This window comes from Rutidosis leptorrhynchoides, chromosome 10 (genome assembly GCF_046630445.1).
Source record: "Rutidosis leptorrhynchoides isolate AG116_Rl617_1_P2 chromosome 10, CSIRO_AGI_Rlap_v1, whole genome shotgun sequence".
Taxonomy (NCBI): Eukaryota; Viridiplantae; Streptophyta; class Magnoliopsida; order Asterales; family Asteraceae; genus Rutidosis; species Rutidosis leptorrhynchoides.
The window spans coordinates 325459053-325477914 of record NC_092342.1 but is presented as its reverse complement, the minus strand read 5'-3'; positions in this window follow the sequence as shown (position 1 = coordinate 325477914).

Sequence of the window (18862 nt, the reverse complement as noted above, 5' to 3'; positions counted from 1 at the left end):
GCACAAGTCATAACATATTAGGGGTGATGGACGGTGTGTTAGGCTGTATCCATCACTTGCATTAATTTCTTATGTTTCTCGTGCAAGTGGGAGATTGAAGGTATTTCGTATGCCCGAGAGACATATTAAATTAATGTAGCTGACGTGTTATGATCCAAGTCGGGTCATACCCAATAACAAACTTACCGACACCTTATTTGTATTTGATTTTAACGATTGGTTCATTGATCAAATACGCGACACTTGAACTTTAAGAAAAATGGTTTTCTTAAATATTATTTGATGTGTATTATATAAATTATGGAATAATTTATATATTATGGATTTAATTATTTATAGGTTAAATAATTAATTTATTTATGTTACATTTTATATATAAATTGGTTTTATATAATAAAATGTATATTATAAATGGAAGTTTTATAAAATGTGTTTTATAAAATCTAATTTTATAAAACAAACCATTTTATTTAAAAGAATTGGAAGTGGCATGGGAGTATGGAGTAAGCATGCTCTTTTGACTTGTCTTTTACCATGTTACTTCCATTCTAAGTGCATATTAACCAAGGCTCTCTTGGAGACCAAATACACATGCATTTTACACATCAAAATACTTCAAAAAAAAAACTGCATAATCCTCAAAAACCAGGCTGCTGGAGCCGTGGCCTTTTGGAAGGCAAAAGGGATTCATAATTTATTTTTTTGAAGCTCATTCAAGTGAAGATTAAATCCTAACCAAAAGCTAGGGTGTTGGTGGAAAGTTTGGGGTATAACTACTTGAGGTTTCATACTTTTGGAGCTCCATTCATCATCATCATCTTCATCACTTATCAACAAGCTTGGAGTAGGTATATACTCTTATCTTGCTTGTAGTTTGTAAGTATGTTTCACAACTTGATCCTAATTGGGATTTAACTTTAATTGGTTAAAGTTTAACATGTTCTAAAATGGTAATTACATGCTTCCGCTTTTAATTGATTCTTAAATGGTTTTAAGTATAATGGAACTTGTTAAATAATTAGGATTTAACTTTAATTGGTTAAAGTTTAACATGTTCTAAAATGGTAATTACATGCTTCCGCTTTTAATTGATTCTTAAATGGTTTTAAGTATAATGGAACTTGTTAAATCCCAACATTTGCAAGTTTTAACGTTCGTGAATCACCGGTCAACTTGGGTGGTCAATTGTCTATATGAAACTTATTTCAATTAATCAAGTCTTAACAAGTTTGATTCCTTAATATGTTGGAAACACTTAATCATGTAAATAACAATTTCATTTAATATATATAAACATGGAAAAGTTCGGGTCACTACAGTACCTACCCGTTAAATAAATTTCGTCTCGAAATTTTAAGCAGTTGGAGGTGTTGACGTATCTTCTGGAAATAAGTGTGGGTATTTCTTCTTCATCTGATCTTCTCATTTCCAGGTAAACTCGGGTCCTCTACGAGCATTCCATCGAACTTTAACAATTGGTATCTTGTTTTGCTTAAGTCTTTTAACCTCACGATCCATTATTTCGACGGGTTCTTCGACGAATTGAAGTTTTTCGTTGATTTGGATTTCATCTAATGGAATAGTGAGATCTTCTTTAGCAAAACATTTCTTCAAATTTGAGACGTGGAAAGTATTATGTACAGCCGCGAGTTGTTGTGGTAATTCAAGTCGGTAAGCTACTGGTCCGACACGATCAATAATCTTGAATGGTCCTATATACCTTGGATTTAATTTCCCTCGTTTACCAAATCGAACAACGCCTTTCCAAGGTGCAACCTTAAGCATGACCATCTCTCCAATTTCAAATTCTATATCTTTTCTTTTAATGTCGGCGTAGCTCTTTTGTCGACTTTGGGCGGTTTTCAACCGTTGTTGAATTTAGATGATCTTCTCGGTAGTTTCTTGTATTATCTCCGGACCTGTAATCTGTCTAACCCCCACTTCACTCCAAAAAATCGGAGACCTGCACTTTCTACCATAAAGTGCTTCAAACGACGCCATCTCAATGCTTAAATGATAGCTGTTGTTGTAGGAAAATTCTGCTAACGGTAGATGTCGATTCCAACTGTTTCCGAAATCAAAAACACATGCTCGTAGCATGTCTTCAAGCATTTGTATCGTCCTTTCACTCTGCCCATCAGTTTGTGGATGATAGGCAGTACTCATGTCTAGACGAGTTTCTAATGCTTGCTGTAATGTCTGCCAGAATCTTGAAATAAATCTGCCATCCCTATCAGAGATAATAGAGATTGGTATTCCATGTCTGGAGATGACTTCCTTCAAATACAGTCGTGCTAACTTCTCCATCTTGTCATCTTCTCTTATTGGCAGGAAGTGTGCTGATTTGGTGAGACGATCAACTATTACCCAAATAGTATCAAAACCACTTGCAGTCCTTGGCAATTTAGTGATGAAATCCATGGTAATGTTTTCCCATTTCCATTCCGGGATTTCGGGTTGTTGAAGTAGACCTGATGGTTTCTGATGCTCAACTTTAACCTTAGAACACATCAAACATTCTCCTACGTATTTAGCAACATCGGCTTTCATACCCGGCCACCAAAAATGTTTCTTGAGATCCTTGTACATCTTTCCCGTTCTAGGATGTATTGAGTATCTGGTTTTATGAGCTTCTCTAAATACCATTTTTCTCATATCTCCAAATTTTGGTACCTAAATCCTTTCAGCCCTATACCGGGTTCCGTCTTCCCAAATATTAAGATGCTTCTCCGATCCTTTGGGTATTTCATCCTTTAAATTTCCCTCTTTTAAAACTCCTTGTTGCGCCTCCTTTATTTGAGTAGTAAGGTTAGTGTGAATCATTATATTCATAGCTTTTACTCGAATGGGTTCTAAGTCCTTTCTGCTCAAGGCATCGGCTACCACATTTGCCTTCCCCGGGTGATAACGAATCTCAAAGTTGTAATCATTCAACAATTCAATCCATCTGCGCTGCCTCATGTTCAGTTGTTTCTGATTAAATATATGTTGAAGACTTTTGTGGTCGGTATATATAATACTTTTGACCCCATATAAGTAGTGCCTCCAAGTCTTTAATGCAAAAACAACCGCGCCTAATTCCAAATCATGCGTCGTATAATTCTGCTCTTGAATCTTCAATTGTCTAGACGCATAAGCAATTACTTTCATTCGTTGCATTAATACACAACTGAGACCTTGCTTTGAGGCGTCACAATATATCACAAAATCATCATTCCCTTCAGGTAATGACAATATAGGTGTCGTAGTTAACTTTTTCTTCAACAATTGAAACGCTTTTTCTTATTCATCCATTCATTCAAATTTCCTCCCTTTATGCGTTAATGCAGTCAAGGGTTTTGCTATATTGGAAAAATCTTGGATGAATCTCCTGTAATAACCAGCTAGCCCTAAAAATTGGCGTATGTGTTTTGGAGTTTTCGGGGTTTCCCACTTTTCAACGGTTTCAATCTTTGCTGGATCCACCTGAATACCTTCTTTGTTCACTATATGACCAAGGAATTGAACTTCTTCCAACCAAAATGCACACTTTGAAAACTTAGCGTACAGTTTTTCTTTTCTCAGCAACTCTAGCACTTTTCTCAAATATTTTTCGTGCTCTTGATCATTCTTCGAGTAAATAAGTATGTCATCGATGAAAACAATGACAAACTTGTCAAGATATGGCCCACACACTCGGTTCATGAGCTCCATGAACACAGCTGGTGCGTTAGTCAATCCAAACGGTATAACCATAAACTCGTAATGACCGTAACGCGTCCTAAAAGCAGTCTTCATAATGTTATCCTCTTTCACCCGCATTTGGTGATATTCAGAACGTAAATCAATCTTCGAATAAACCGACGAGCCTTGTAGTTGATCAAATAAGTCGTCGATTCTCGGTAATGGGTAACGGTTCTTGATGGTAAGTTTGTTCAACTCTCCGTAGTCGATACACAACCTGAATGTACCATCTTTCTTCTTGACAAACAGAACACGAGCTCCCCATGGTGATGTACTTGGTCGAATGAAACCACGCTCTAAAAGTTCCTGTAACTGACTTTGTAATTCTTTCATTTCCCTGGGAGCGAGTCTGTATGGAGCACGAGCTATTGGTGCAGCTCCTGGTACAAGATCTATTTGAAATTCAACGGATCGATGTGGGGGTAATCCGGGTAATTCTTTCGGAAATACATGGGAAAATTCTTTTGCGACGGGAACATCACTAATGTTCTTTTCTTCAGGATTAACTTCCTCGATGTGTGCTAGAATGATGTAACAACCTTTTCTTATTAGTTTTTGCGCCTTCAAACTACTAATAAGATTTAACTTCGCGTTGTTCTTTTCTCCGTACACCATTAAAGGTTTTTCTTTTCTCGCATAATGAGAATCGCATTTTTGTAACAAACGACCTCTGCTCTTACCTTCTTCAACCAGTCCATGCCAATTATTACATCAAAACTCCCTAACTCGACTGGTATTAAATCAATCTTAAACATTTCATCACCCAGTTTAATTTCTCTATCTCGACATATATTATCTGCTGAAATTAATTTACCATTTGCTAATTCGAGTAAAAATTTATTATCCAAAGGCGTCAATGGGCAACTTAATTTAGCACAAAATTCTCTACTCATATAGCTTCTATCCGCACCCAAATCAAATAAAACATAAGCAGATTTATCGTCAATAAGAAACGTACCCGTAACAAGCTCCGGGTCTTCCTGTGCTTCTGCCGCATTAATATTGAAAACTCTTCCACGGCCCTGCCCATTAGTATTCCCCTGATTCGGGCAATTTCTAATAATGTGGCCTGGTTTTCCACATTTATAACAAACAGCGTTGGTATTACTTGCTCCGACACTATTCGTTCTGGCATTACTTGTTCTGACACTATTTGTTCCTTTAGTTCTGTTAAACTTTGGTCCGTAGACCTCATACTTTGTCGCGCTATGACCATTTCTTTTACACGTGTTGAAAAATGTCGTGCAAAACCCCTGATGATTTTCTTCACACCTATGACATGGCTATTTTTGGTTTTTGTTGCAGTTGTTGTTATTGAGGTTGTTGTTGGGATTGTTATTGTTGTTGAAACGGTTGTTGTAGTTGTTATTGTTGTTGTTGGGATGTTTGTTGTAGTTATTGTTGCGATTGTTGTTGCGGTTGTTGGGATAGTTGTTGCGATTGTGGTTGTAATTGTTATTGTTGTTGTACCGGTGACTCTTATCACCGTTTTCCTCCCACTTCCTCTTGAGTTGTTTCGTGTTGGCTTCTTCGGCAGCCTGCTCTTTAATTCTTCCCTCAATCTGATTTATGAGTTTATGAGCCATTCGACTTGCCTTTTGTATGGAAGCGGGCTCGTGTGAACTCACATCTTCTTGAATCCTTACTGGTAACCCTTTTACAAACGCGTCGATCTTCTCTTCTTCATCTTCGAATGCTCCCGGACACAATAGGCACAACTTTGTGAATCGTCGTTCATACGTGGTAATGTCGAACCCTTGTATTCGTAACTCTCTAAGCTCTACCTTGAGCTTATTGACTTCGTTTCTAGGACGGTACTGCTCGTTCATCAATTGCTTGAATGCCGACCACGGTAGTGCGTAAGCAGCATTTTGTCCTACCTGTTCAAGATAGGTGTTCTACCACGTTAACGCAGTACCTGTGAAGGTACGCGTAGCGTACTTAACTTTTTCCTCTTCAGCACACTTACTTATGGCAAACACCGATTTGACTTTCTCGGTCCACCGTTTCAATCCAATTGGTCCTTTGGTTCCATCAAATTCCAAAGGTTTGCAGGCAGTGAATTCTTTGTAGGAGCATCCTACGCGATTTCTTGCGCCATTAGCTGCATTGCTAGATTCAGAGTTATTGTTAGTATGTAGCGCAGCCTGTACTGCGGCTATGTTTGCAGCAAGAAAGGTACGAAATTCCTCTTCGCTCATATTCATGGTGTGTCGAGTAGTCGGTGCCATTTCCTTCAAAATAGCCAACTGAATCGAGTTAATCATACAGAATATTAAGAGTAGTCAATAGTATTTCGTAGCATAATATGAACTCATTTATAAAAGCTTTTTCTTCATATTAGCATTTTATAAGTTTAAATTCGGGTACTACCTACCCGTTAAGTTCATACTTAGTAGCTAATATACAATTCAACTACTACAATTCCATATGAAAAACTGATTATAATAATATATCACATATAAATATTCTTCAAACTTACAACATCGCTATATTACATATAACATGAAATATAGTACACTTTGATACAGGACAGTTTTGAAGATAAATCTAGTTAATACGCAAGTTGTTCAGCAAAGGAAATAAAGACACATAATTTATAAGTCCAGAAACAAGTCATACATTCTGGTTTTACTAAGACGACTTCCCATCCTTGGTCTTGTGGAAAATAACCGTTATGACCATTGGCTAGGCAGCATGTTGAAATGTCGTCAAAAGGACGAGGGTTTCGTAATGTCCAACAGCCCCGTAATAATCTAAAAACCTTGTTTCTCACCCCAACTACTAAATCCGTCACTTGTGGGAAGGTTTTATTTAAAAGCTACAATCCGATGTTCTTTTTCTCACTTTGGTAAGAAGCGAACATCACTAACCCGTAAGCATAACATGCTTCTTTATTTTGCATGTTAGAAGCTCTATCTAATTCACGAAATCCTATGTTGGGATATGTTGAGTCAAAATAGGTTCTTAACCCGTAGCGTAAAATTGCATTGGGGTTCCCCGCATTTAATGCTTTAAAGAAAACACGGCGTAACTTACGGTCTCCCCAATGTGATATACCCCACCTATCAAAGGAAAGCCTTTTATAAACTAAGGCATTTCTGGAAAGTCTTTCAAATGTTTGACAAGTTAATTTTGTCATAATTAATTGTGCTGATGAATTCTAACCGACTCTAGACAAGATTTCCTCAATCATATCCTCTGGTAGATCTTCTAAAATATTCGGTTGTCTACCCTTAACGTCCATTTTGTTTTTATACTGTAAAATAGACAAGGATTAGATTCGTAAAAGATAATTAACAAACAATACAAGCAATTTTTACATAGAACATAAAAGTACAAGCACACTAAAATACATATAATACACAACATGATTACAACCCTCTAATCTGAATCACTGGTTTCTTCTTCTTCGGACTTGGTTCGTTTTCCTAATTTTCTAGGAATATATGGTGTTCCTCTAATACGAGCCGTCATTTTCCACAATGGTTTAGAAAAACCTGGTGGTTTAGAGGTTCCCGGGTCATTGTTACATTTTAGGAAATACGGATGTTGCCGATACATATAATGTTCATCGGGGTTGGAATCGGGATTCTCTATTTTTATACCTTTTCCCTTATTATTTTCTTTCGCTTTATTAAATTGGGTCGAGGTAATTTCTATAACATCATCGGAATCCTCATCAGGATCCGATTCATCGAAAAATTGGTAATCTTCCCAATATTTTGCTTCCTCGGCGGAAACACCATTGACCATTATTAACTTTGGTCCGTTGGTTGAGGATTTTCTTTTATTTAATCGATTTAATATAAGTATCAATATTTCTTCCTCCGGAACCTCTTATTCTTCCGGTTCCTCCTCTTCCAGTTCCTCCTCTTCCGGTTCCTCCTCTTCCGGTTCCTCCTCTTCCGGTTCCTCTTCTTCCGGTTCCTCTTCGGGAATTTGTGAATCTTCCCAAAATATATTTGACTCTTCATTATTATTAGGTGAATCGATGGGATTTGTACTAGTGGTAGACATCTATCACACAATATCAAACACATTAAGAGGTTAATATATCACATAATATTTACATGTTAATAATATATAGTTTCCAACAAAAGTGTTAAGCAATCGTTTTTAAAGAAAACACTGTTGAAGTCCAGACTCACTAATGTATCCTAACAAACTACATAAGACACACTAATGCAAATTTCTGGTTCTCTAAGACCAACGCTCGGATACCAACTGAAATATCCCGTTCATATTGATTATAAACGTTCCATATTAATTGATTTCGTCGCGAGGTTTTGACCTCTATATGAGACGTTTTTCAAAGACTGCATTCATTTTTAAAACAACATAACCTTTATTTTATCTATAAAGGTTTAAAAAGTATTACGTAGATTATCAAATAATGATAATCTAAAATATATCATTTACACACGACCATTACATAATGGTTTACAATAAGAATATATTACATTAAAAATAAGTTTCTTGAATGCAGTTTTTACATAATATCATACATGCATGGACTCCAAATCTTGTCCTTATTTTATTATGCAACAGCGGAAGCTCTTAATAATTACCTGAGAATAAACATGCTTAAAACGTCAACAAAAATTTTGGTGAGTTATAGGTTTAACCTATATATTATCAAATCATAATAATAGACCACAAGATTTCATATTTAATATACATCCCATACATAGAGATAAAAATCATTCATATGGTGAACACCAGGTAACCGACATTAACAAGATGCATATAAGAATATCCCTATCATTCCGGGAAATCCTTTGGACATGAAAAAAATAAATTTGAAGTACTAAAGCATCCGGTACTTTGGATGGGGTTCGTTAGGCCCAATAGATCTATCTTTAGGATTCGCATCAATTAGTAGATCAGTTTACTAATTCTTAGGCTACCAAGAAAAAGGGGCATATTCGGCTTCGATCATTCACCCATATAACGTAGTTTCATTTACTTGTGTCTATTTCGTAAAACATTTATAAAACTGCATGTATTCTCATCTCAAAATATTAGATTTTAAAAGTGGGACTATAACTCACTTTCACAGATTTTTACTTCGTCGGGAGTAAGACTTGGCCCCTGGTCGATTCACGAACCTATAACAAATATATACATATATATATCAAAGTATGTTCAAAATATATTTACAACATTTTTAATACATTTTGATGTTTTAAGTTTATTAAGTCAGCTGTCCTCATTAGTAACCTATAACTAGTTGTCCATAGTTAGATGTACATAAATAAATTGATATATATTATCTTGAATCAATCCACGACCCAGTGTATACACGTCTCAGGCTAGATCACAACTCAAAGTATATATATATTTTTGGAATCAACCTCAACCCTGTATAGCTAACTCAAACATTACTGCATATAGAGTGTCTATGGTTGTTCCAAATAATATATATACATGGGTCGATATGATATGTCAAAATATTTGCATACGTGTCTATGTATGACGACCCTCAATTTTTCATTCTTGTTTTAATTGTTCCATTAATAGGATTACTTGTACTCATGAACTTTATTTAATAAACTTTGATTAAATATTAACTTTTGATCAATATTTTCGTTAATGTAAAGTTTATGCATTTGTGTTTTATAATTATAAAGCTATAAGTATTATTAAAAATGATATTTCTTAACCTTTGAAATTTAATAGGAACTTCTTGGAACTAAATAAAATTAATAAAAGTTAGGGGTTAATAAATAAATAAAATGTAATTAATATACCCTTAACATAAATAATAATAATAATTATAAAAAAATATATAAAATACATAATTTAGTAATAAGGCCGTATAAAAAAAATCATATGTATCAATGTATTTCGGCTGAATAGATTGTTTGGGAGAAAAACTTGATCCCTAAGTAAGTTATAAGCCTAGTTAAACTCTAATTAATCCTTGAATCCAAGAGAAATTAAGAAACCAACATTGTTATATAAACCCTCATGTAATCCTCAAGAAATCACCACAAAAATCTGCTGCAAATTGTCGATAGTTTTCCTGCTTTCCCTCCAGTTTTTTCTGTCGACTAAAAACCCCTCATCTAACCTGCTATTCAGTCGACTAAACCACCTCACACAACCCTCACCTATGTCGACTGCACAATCCACAAAAGTCTGTTGTAAATCGCCATTGTTTCTATTTCGGTTCAGTCCTTAAAACAACCATCGAACCTGCTATTTTCTTGCTGCTAATCGACCTCAAACCAGTCTAAGTTGCTGCTTCTGTTGCTGCTAAACTTGCTGTACATGTTGCTGTCTTTTGTCGATCAGAGGAAACCCAAGAAAACCCTATTGGGTCACTGTTGCTACTGCTGTGGGTTCAATCGAACCAGGTCAGACCCAAAAGACCTCTCTTTGGGTCGTGATCTTGCTGTTGCTGTAGCTGCTTAGATTCTGTCTCCTGTTCGCAAGTTCATCATCACCAATCCTTGAACTTTAAACCCTAAGGTAGTTCTTTAAAACCCTAGTTCAAACTTATTCTAAATCAATTACTTTTAAGTTAGTTGTATGTGTATTATTATAGGTATTGATGTCTAATAAGATGATTAATAAATAATGTTGTATGAGGATTATTAATAAGTTTGTAATTAAAAGAAACTAAGTATTATGTTTATTTATTGTTAATTAATATGATTATGAATAAATTATGAAAGTGGATTATGAATAAGTTGATGATGTTGTAAAAAGGTTGTGAATAAGGGTTACAAATTGATTAATAAGATTGTTAGACTTAAAAGTATTATGAATTAGTTATGATTGATAAAAGTTGATCTAGTTAATAAATCAGGTAGGAATAAGGATTATGATTTTATGTGAAAAGTAATAAGGTTAAGTAGGTGAAAAAGTTAAAATAAAAATTATGAGAGTATGATTATGATCTTATGTAAGTTGGATAGGAGATTAATTAACTAGTTATAATGAATAATGATAAAGATTATGATCAAGTAAAGTTAAAAAGAAGATTATGATATTGTGATGGGTAATGTTAAGGTTAAAAGATGATGAAGGTTATTAATAAGATTGTAAAAATTAAAAAGTGTTATGATTTTATGTTTAGTAAGAAGTAATGATAATAATAATACATGTGCATGCATGCATGCATACGTACATATGTGCATGTATACACCGTATGTATATGTATGTGTGTATATGTAAATATATACATACGTATATATATATGTGTATATATGTATGTATGCGTACATGTGTATGTATATATGAATGTGTATTATATAAGTTATATAAGATTAGTAAAAATAATAATAAAAGTAATAAGTATATGTATATGTACCATCTTACACTATTATATAAACACATACACCTACTATATATATATATATATATATATATATATATATATATATATATATATGATATATGATATATATATATATATATATATATATATATATATATATATATATATATATATATATATATATATATATATATATATATATATATATATCATATAGTATTGAACACATACATGTATAATAATAATAAAGAATATATATGTATGTATCACATAGATATAATTATATACGTAACATATAATGATAGATATACATAGTAATTGATCAAAGTAAATAATAATACTATTATTAGTATAACTTATACACTTAATTATATAGTAACACTTAATAACACTAAGTATATTATTACTTATATAAATATAACTTTTCTCGAAAACGGTCACTATTAATATAGTTTGCTATATTAATAAACAAACTTAATGTCTATTAGACATCGAATAATCGAACATTATATCTCTAGGTTGAGATCTCCGATTACACACTCCATTCATACTACTTGCGTGGATTTTCTTGCTTGCTATTAAGGTGAACTTCATAGCCCCACTTTTTTAACTTTTTTATTACTTATTTTGAACTTTGGGGTGAGACACATGCTTGCTTTTAAACTATTTTACGCTTAGACAAAAGTACATGAAAACTTTATTTTGATTAGTTCAAACTGTGCTGCCATGCTTTGATTCATGCTAAATCCCTGCCATGATATCGTTAATTGCTACATATATACGCAAACTTAGTTATTATGAGTAGGCCTATTGAGAGCGACGTCTCTAACTATTTGACCGTTGGTCTCTAGTTACATAATAATGATTTCAATGACACTGACAGTTCAAGGTGTCCTGGGGTAACTTTGTTTAGTTTCGATATCATAACTTCAGCACTACTAACGAACTGATTGAACCTTATAATTAAATCTTGTGGTCTAAAACTATATATTAAACCTATGTTGTTCACTCAACCTCTTTGGTTGACATTTTAAGCATGTTTTGTCTCAGGTGAAGATTGCTAAAGATTTATGTGCTATTTGGACTTTGCTGCTTTTGGAGTCCGCATTTTATCATTTATATCATTGCATTAAAACAATTTAGTTACATTTACTTTTGTTAAGGATTCAATTGTAATGACTTAATACTTTCCGCTGTGTTAATACATTGGTTTTTAATTAAAACGTCTCATATAGAGTCGTTCTCGCTTTACACTTGTGTTTTGATATTCGTTAGTCACATATTACTCCTGGTTCTATTTAGGGAGTGTGACAGATTAGTATCAGAGCTGAGCTGTTATAGAGAACCATGATTGCATTTTATGTGTGCCTTATGTGTTAGTTAGGGTGCCTTAGTAATCCATAAGTCTATAACCTTTCCTGCCTCGAGTTTTAAGTATTTTCCTTTACATTTTAATTCATGCTTTTGCGTCTTCCTTAGAACTTGCCTAACTTAGTTCTTTCATGTCTTTTAGGATGTCTCGCTTTAGCCCGATCATCATCTCCGACAACGAGTCTGAAGGATCCGTTAACTCACCGGTCTACACACCTACTACTCCACCCGAATCACCAGTTTATGAACCTGCTACACTGCCCACATCACCTATTTACACGCCCGCTACTCCTCCACACTCTCCTCCTATGGAAGAATCCCGTACTAATGCTAACTATGATAGGGATGACAAGGAGGAAGAACCCGAATCTGAGCCCTCTGTTGACCTACCTCCCTCTTTGAAGAGGATGGAACCCGAGACCCCAACTAATAATATCCCCGGTCCTTCTAAGAAACAAGACACCACTGATTTGGCAATGATCATTAAACGCCAAGATAGGTTGGCAATGGAGCAAGAGAGCATCTTTGATTTCATGTCTGATTATATCAAGTACCAAAGGCAAAAGCACCAAGTATTTGAAGGTTTCATGAAATCTGTTCAAGATCTCCTAGGGGATAAGGAGCAAGCGTCTGTTCATGCTCGATTGGCTAAGGTCGAAGAGAGTCAAGACCAATTGAGGAAGATGATGGCCGACATGAAAGCGCTTTAAGATAAGACAATTGACGATTTTGAAGATTTCTTCAAAAAGTACCATTAGATAGTGTTCTTCTAGCATATGTTTTCCATTTTCGTATTAGTGTTTTCATTCATTGTAAAGGCTTTGCCTAAAACTACTATCTTAGTTTCATTTCGTGTTTATTCTAGTTTCGTACCGTGTGTAATAAAAAGATGTTAGTTATCCTTGTGATGTTTAATAAAATTTAAGTGTTTTTATTACATCTTGTTGTTTTCTCTTACATATATTCCATGTTACTTGTTGTGTGAAATTTGTGCATTTATTAAACAATTTATAACTTATTAGCACCATAACTCTTCAACTAATACTGTTTTTATGTATTGAAGATCATGGCTCAATCAACTCGTGGTGCTAACGCTATTCCAAACGTCACTTTGACACCCGCACAATTTCAACAACTGCTTGCTGCCGCTCAAGGCAACAATAACCAAGGGAACAACCAAGGGAATCCACCTACATCATGTACCTACAAGGAGTTCATGAACTGTAAGCCTCCATCCTTCAATGGGAATGAGGAAGCAGTCGAGTTAACTCGTTGGTTCGAGAAAGTTGAATCAATCTTTCGTATTTGTAACTGTGCGGAAGCCGACAAAGTGAAGTATGCCACTCACACCTTAGGTGGACTTTCTTTGACTTGGTGGAACGCTTATGCCCAAACTGTGGGGCTAGATGCTGCTAATGCTATTCCATGGGCCGTTGTGAAAAGAATGATGACGGATAAGTTTTGCCCAAGGAATCAAATTCAAAGGCTAGAAGTGGAGTTTTGGGAATTGAAGGTCATTGGTACTAACATTGAAGTTTATACCAACAGGTTTATAGAGTTGGTTTCTCTGTGCCCGGATATGGTACCAACTAAACATAATACTTAGTTGTATGTGTATTGTTATAGGTATTGATGTCTAATAAGATGATTAATAAATAATGTTGTATGAGGATTATTAATAAGTTTGTAATTAAAAGAAACTAAGTATTATGTTTATTTATTGTTAATGAATATGACTATGAATAAATTATGAAAGTGGATTATGAATAAGTTGATGATGTTGTAAAAAGGTTGTGAATAAGGATTACAAATTGATTAATAAGATTGTTAGACTTAAAAGTATTATGAATTAGTTATGATTGATAAAAGTTGATCTAGTTAATAAATCAGGTAGGAATAAGGATTATGATATTATGTGAAAAGTAATAAGGTTAAGTAGGTGAAAAAGTTAAAATAAAAATTATGAGAGTATGATTATGATCTTATGTAAGTTGGATAGGAGATTAATTAACTAGTTATAATGAATAATGATAAAGATTATGATCAAGTAAAGTTAAAAAGAAGATTATGATATTGTGATGGGTAATGTTAAGGTTAAAAGATGATGAAGGTTATTAATAAGATTGTAAAAATTAAAAAGTGTTATGATTTTATGTTTAGTAAGAAGTAATGATAATAATAATACATGTGCATGCATGCATGCATACGTACATATGTGCATGTATACACTGTATGTATATGTATGTGTGTATATGTAAATATATGCATACGTATATATATATGTGTATATATGTATGTATGCATACGTGTGTATGTATATATGAATGTGTATTATATAAGTTATATAAGATTAGTAAAAATAATAATAAAAGTAATAAGTATATGTATATGTACCATCTTACACTATTATATAAACACATACACCTACTATATATATATATATCATATAGTATTGAACACATACATGTATAATAATAATAAATAATATATATGTATGTATCACATAGATATAATTATATACGTAACATATAATGATAGATATACATAGTAATTGATTAAAGTAAATAATAATACTATTATTAGTATAACTTATACACTTAATTATATAGTAACACTTAATAACACTAAGTATATTATTACTTACATAAATATAACTTTTCTCGAAAACGGTCACTATTAATATAGTTTGCTATATTAATAAACAAACTTAATGTCTATTAGACATCGACTAATCGAACATTATATCTCTAGGTTGAGATCTCCGATTACACACTCCATTCATACTACTTGCGTGGATTTTCTTGCTTGCTATTAAGGTGAACTTCATAGCCCCACTTTTTAACTTTTCGATTACTTATTTTGAACTTTGGGGTGAGACACATGCTTGCTTTTAAACTGTTTTATGCTTAGACACAAGTACATGAAAACTTTATTTTGATTAGTTCAAACTGTGCTGCCATGCTTTGATTCATGCTAAATCCCTGCCATGATATCGTTAATTGCTACGTATAAACGTAAACTTAGTTATTGTGAGTAGGCCTATTGAGAGCGACGTCTCTAACTATTTGACGGTTGGTCTCTGGTGACATAATAATGATTTCAACGACACTGACAGTTCAAGGTGTCCTGGGGTAACTTTGTTTAGTTTCGATATCATAACTTCAGCACTACTAACTAACTGATTAAACCTTATAATTAAATCTTGTGATCTAAAACTATATATTAAACCTATGTTGTTCACTCAACCTCTTTGGTTGACATTTTAAGCATGTTTTGTCTCAGGTGAAGATTGCTAAAGATTTGTGTGCTATTTGGACTTTGCTGCTTTTGGAGTCCACATTTTATCATTTATATCATTACATTAAAACAATTTAGTTACATTTACTTTTGTTAAGGATTCAATTGTAATGACTTAATACTTTCCGCTGTGTTAATACATTGGTTTTTAATTAAAACGTCTCATATAGAGTTGTTCTCGCTTTACACTTGTGTTTTGATATTGGTTAGTCACATATTACTCCCGGTTCTATTTAGGGGGTGTGACACTATGGTATCCCAAGATTACATAATATATTAGAATACATGTATAATACAATATAAGTTAGCTAGGATATGATTTGTATAGAATTGTTACAATATTTCCCGTAGCTACAACAATCAAAAAATATCCAATCTTGTTTTACCCATAACTTCTTCGTTTTAAATCCGTTTTGAGTGAATCAAATTGCTATGGTTTCATATTGAACTCTATTTTATGAATCTAAACAGAAAAAGTATAAGTTTATAGTCAGAAATATAAGTTACAAGTCATTTTTATAAGAAGTAGTCATTTCAGTCGAAAGAATGACGTCTTTATGACCATTTTGAAAAAACATACTTCCACATTGAGTTTAACCATGATTTTTGGATATAGTTTCATGTTCATAATAAAAATCATTTTCCCAGAAGAACAACTTTTAAATCAAATTTTATCATAGTTTTTAATTATCAAACCCAAAACAGCCCGCGGTGTTACTACGACGGCGTATGTCCGGTTTTATGGTGTTTTTCGTGTTTTCAGGTTTTAAATCATTAAGTTAGCATATCATATAGATATAGAACATGTGTTTAGTTAATTTTAAAAGTCAAGTTAGAAGGATTAACTTTTGTTTGTGAACAAGTTTAGAATTAACTAAACTATGTTCTAGTGATTTCAAGTTTAAACCTTCGAATAAGGTAGTTTTATATATATGAATTGAATGATGTTATGAACATCATTACTACCTCAGGTTTTATGGATAAACCTACTGGAAATGAGAAAAATAGATCTAGCTTCAAAGGATCCTTGGATGGCTTGAAAGTTCTTGAAGCAGAATCATGACACGAAAACAAGTTCAAGTAAGATTTCCACTCGAAATAAGATTGTTATAGTTATAGAAATTGAATCAAAGTTTGAATATGAATATTACCTTGTATTAGAAAGATATATTACTGTAAATAAGAAAGATTTCTTGAGGTTGGATGATCACTTTACAAGATTGGAAGTAAGCTAGCAAACTTGGAAGTATTCTTGATTTTATGAAACTAGAACTTATAGAATTTATGAAGAACACTTAGAACTTGAAGATAGAACTTGAGAGAGATCAATTAGATTAAGAAAATTGAAGAATGAAAGTGTTTGTAGGTGTTTTTGGTCGTTGGTATATGGATTAGATATAAAGGATGTGTAATATTGTTTACATGTAATTAAGTCATGAATGATTACTAATATTTTTGTAATTTTATGAGATATTTCATGCTAGTTGCCAAATGATAGTTCCCACATGTGTTAGTTGACTCACATGGGCTGCTAAGAGCTGATTATTGGAGTGTATATACCAATATTACATACATCTAAAAGCTGTGTATTGTACGAGTACGAATACGGGTGCATATGAGTAGAATTATTGATGAAACTGAACGAGGATGTAATTGTAAGCATTTTTGTTAAGTAGAAGTATTTTGATAAGTGTCTTGAAGTGTTTCAAAAGTGTATGAATACATATTAAAACACTACATGTATATACTTTTTAACTGAGTTGTTAAGTCATCGTTAGTCGTTACATGTAAATGTTGTTTTGAAACCTTTAGGTTAACGATCTTGTTAAATGTTGTTAACCCATTGTTTATTATATCTAAAGAGATGTTAAATTATTGCATTATCATGATATTATGATATATTAATATATCTTAGTATGATATATATACAGTTAAATGTTGTTACAACGATAATCGTTACATATATGTCTCGTTTCGAAATCATTAAGTTAGTAGTCTTGTTTTTACATATGTAGTTCATTGTTAATACACTTAATGACATGTTTACTTATCATTTATCATGATTAAACATAGTGTATCAATATCTTAATATGATTCATATGTATTTAGTAAGACGTTGTTATAACGATAATCGTTATATATATCGTTTCGAGTTTCTTAATTCAATAAACTCAATTTTATGTATATAACTCATTGTTAAAATACCTAATGAGATAATTACTTATCATAATATCATGTTGACTATATATATAATCATATATATGTCATCATATAGTTTTTAAAAGTTTTAACGTTCGTGAATCACCGGTCAACTTGGGTGGTCAATTGTCTATATGAAACCTATTTCAATTAATCAAGTATTAACAAGTTTGATTGCTTAACATGTTGGAAATACTTAATCATGTAAATAACAATTTCATTTAATATATATAAACATGGACATGATAAATTTACGTATGCTAAAGCTATTATTGCTGATGACGATAATAAGCAGAGTTACATACCTTTGTCTATTGATGAAGATGGATCTGAGATAGTTGTTTTTGATGAGATATATGTTGAGGAAAGTAGCAATATGTGGAATACAACTGCATATGGATATGTTATTGGTGGTAACATGTCATTTGGTATGCTTAGATATAATTTGAGGAAAATGTGGAGTAAGTTTGGTATTAAGGAAATTATAATGGATAATAAGCAGATCTGCTATTTTAAGTTTAGAGATGTTGAAGGTATGAACTCTGTAATTGAAAAATGGCCATGGATTGTTCAAGGTAAGCCTGTGTTTGTAGCCAAATGGTCCCCTGACCTTAATATTGAAAAGGTTGAGCCAAGTAAACTACCTGTTTAGGTTAAGTTGTTAAGTATGCCATTAGAAGCATGGAATAAGAAGGGTATTAGTGCTATTGCTAGTAAGTTAGGCAAACCTTTGGTAATGGATCAAATGACAACTACTATGTGCTCAAAAGGTGTTGGTAGAGCTTCCATTGCAAGGGTCATGGTAGAAGTTGAGGCTGCAAAAGGTTATTTGAACCATGTAGATATTCACTATAAAGATAAACTGCAAGTCACAAAAGGCATCAAAAAAGTAATGGTAGAATATGACTGGAAACCAGCCCTGTGTTCTCATTGTGAAGTTTTTGGTCATAATCATGATAAGTGTACACATAGACCTAGAACTGC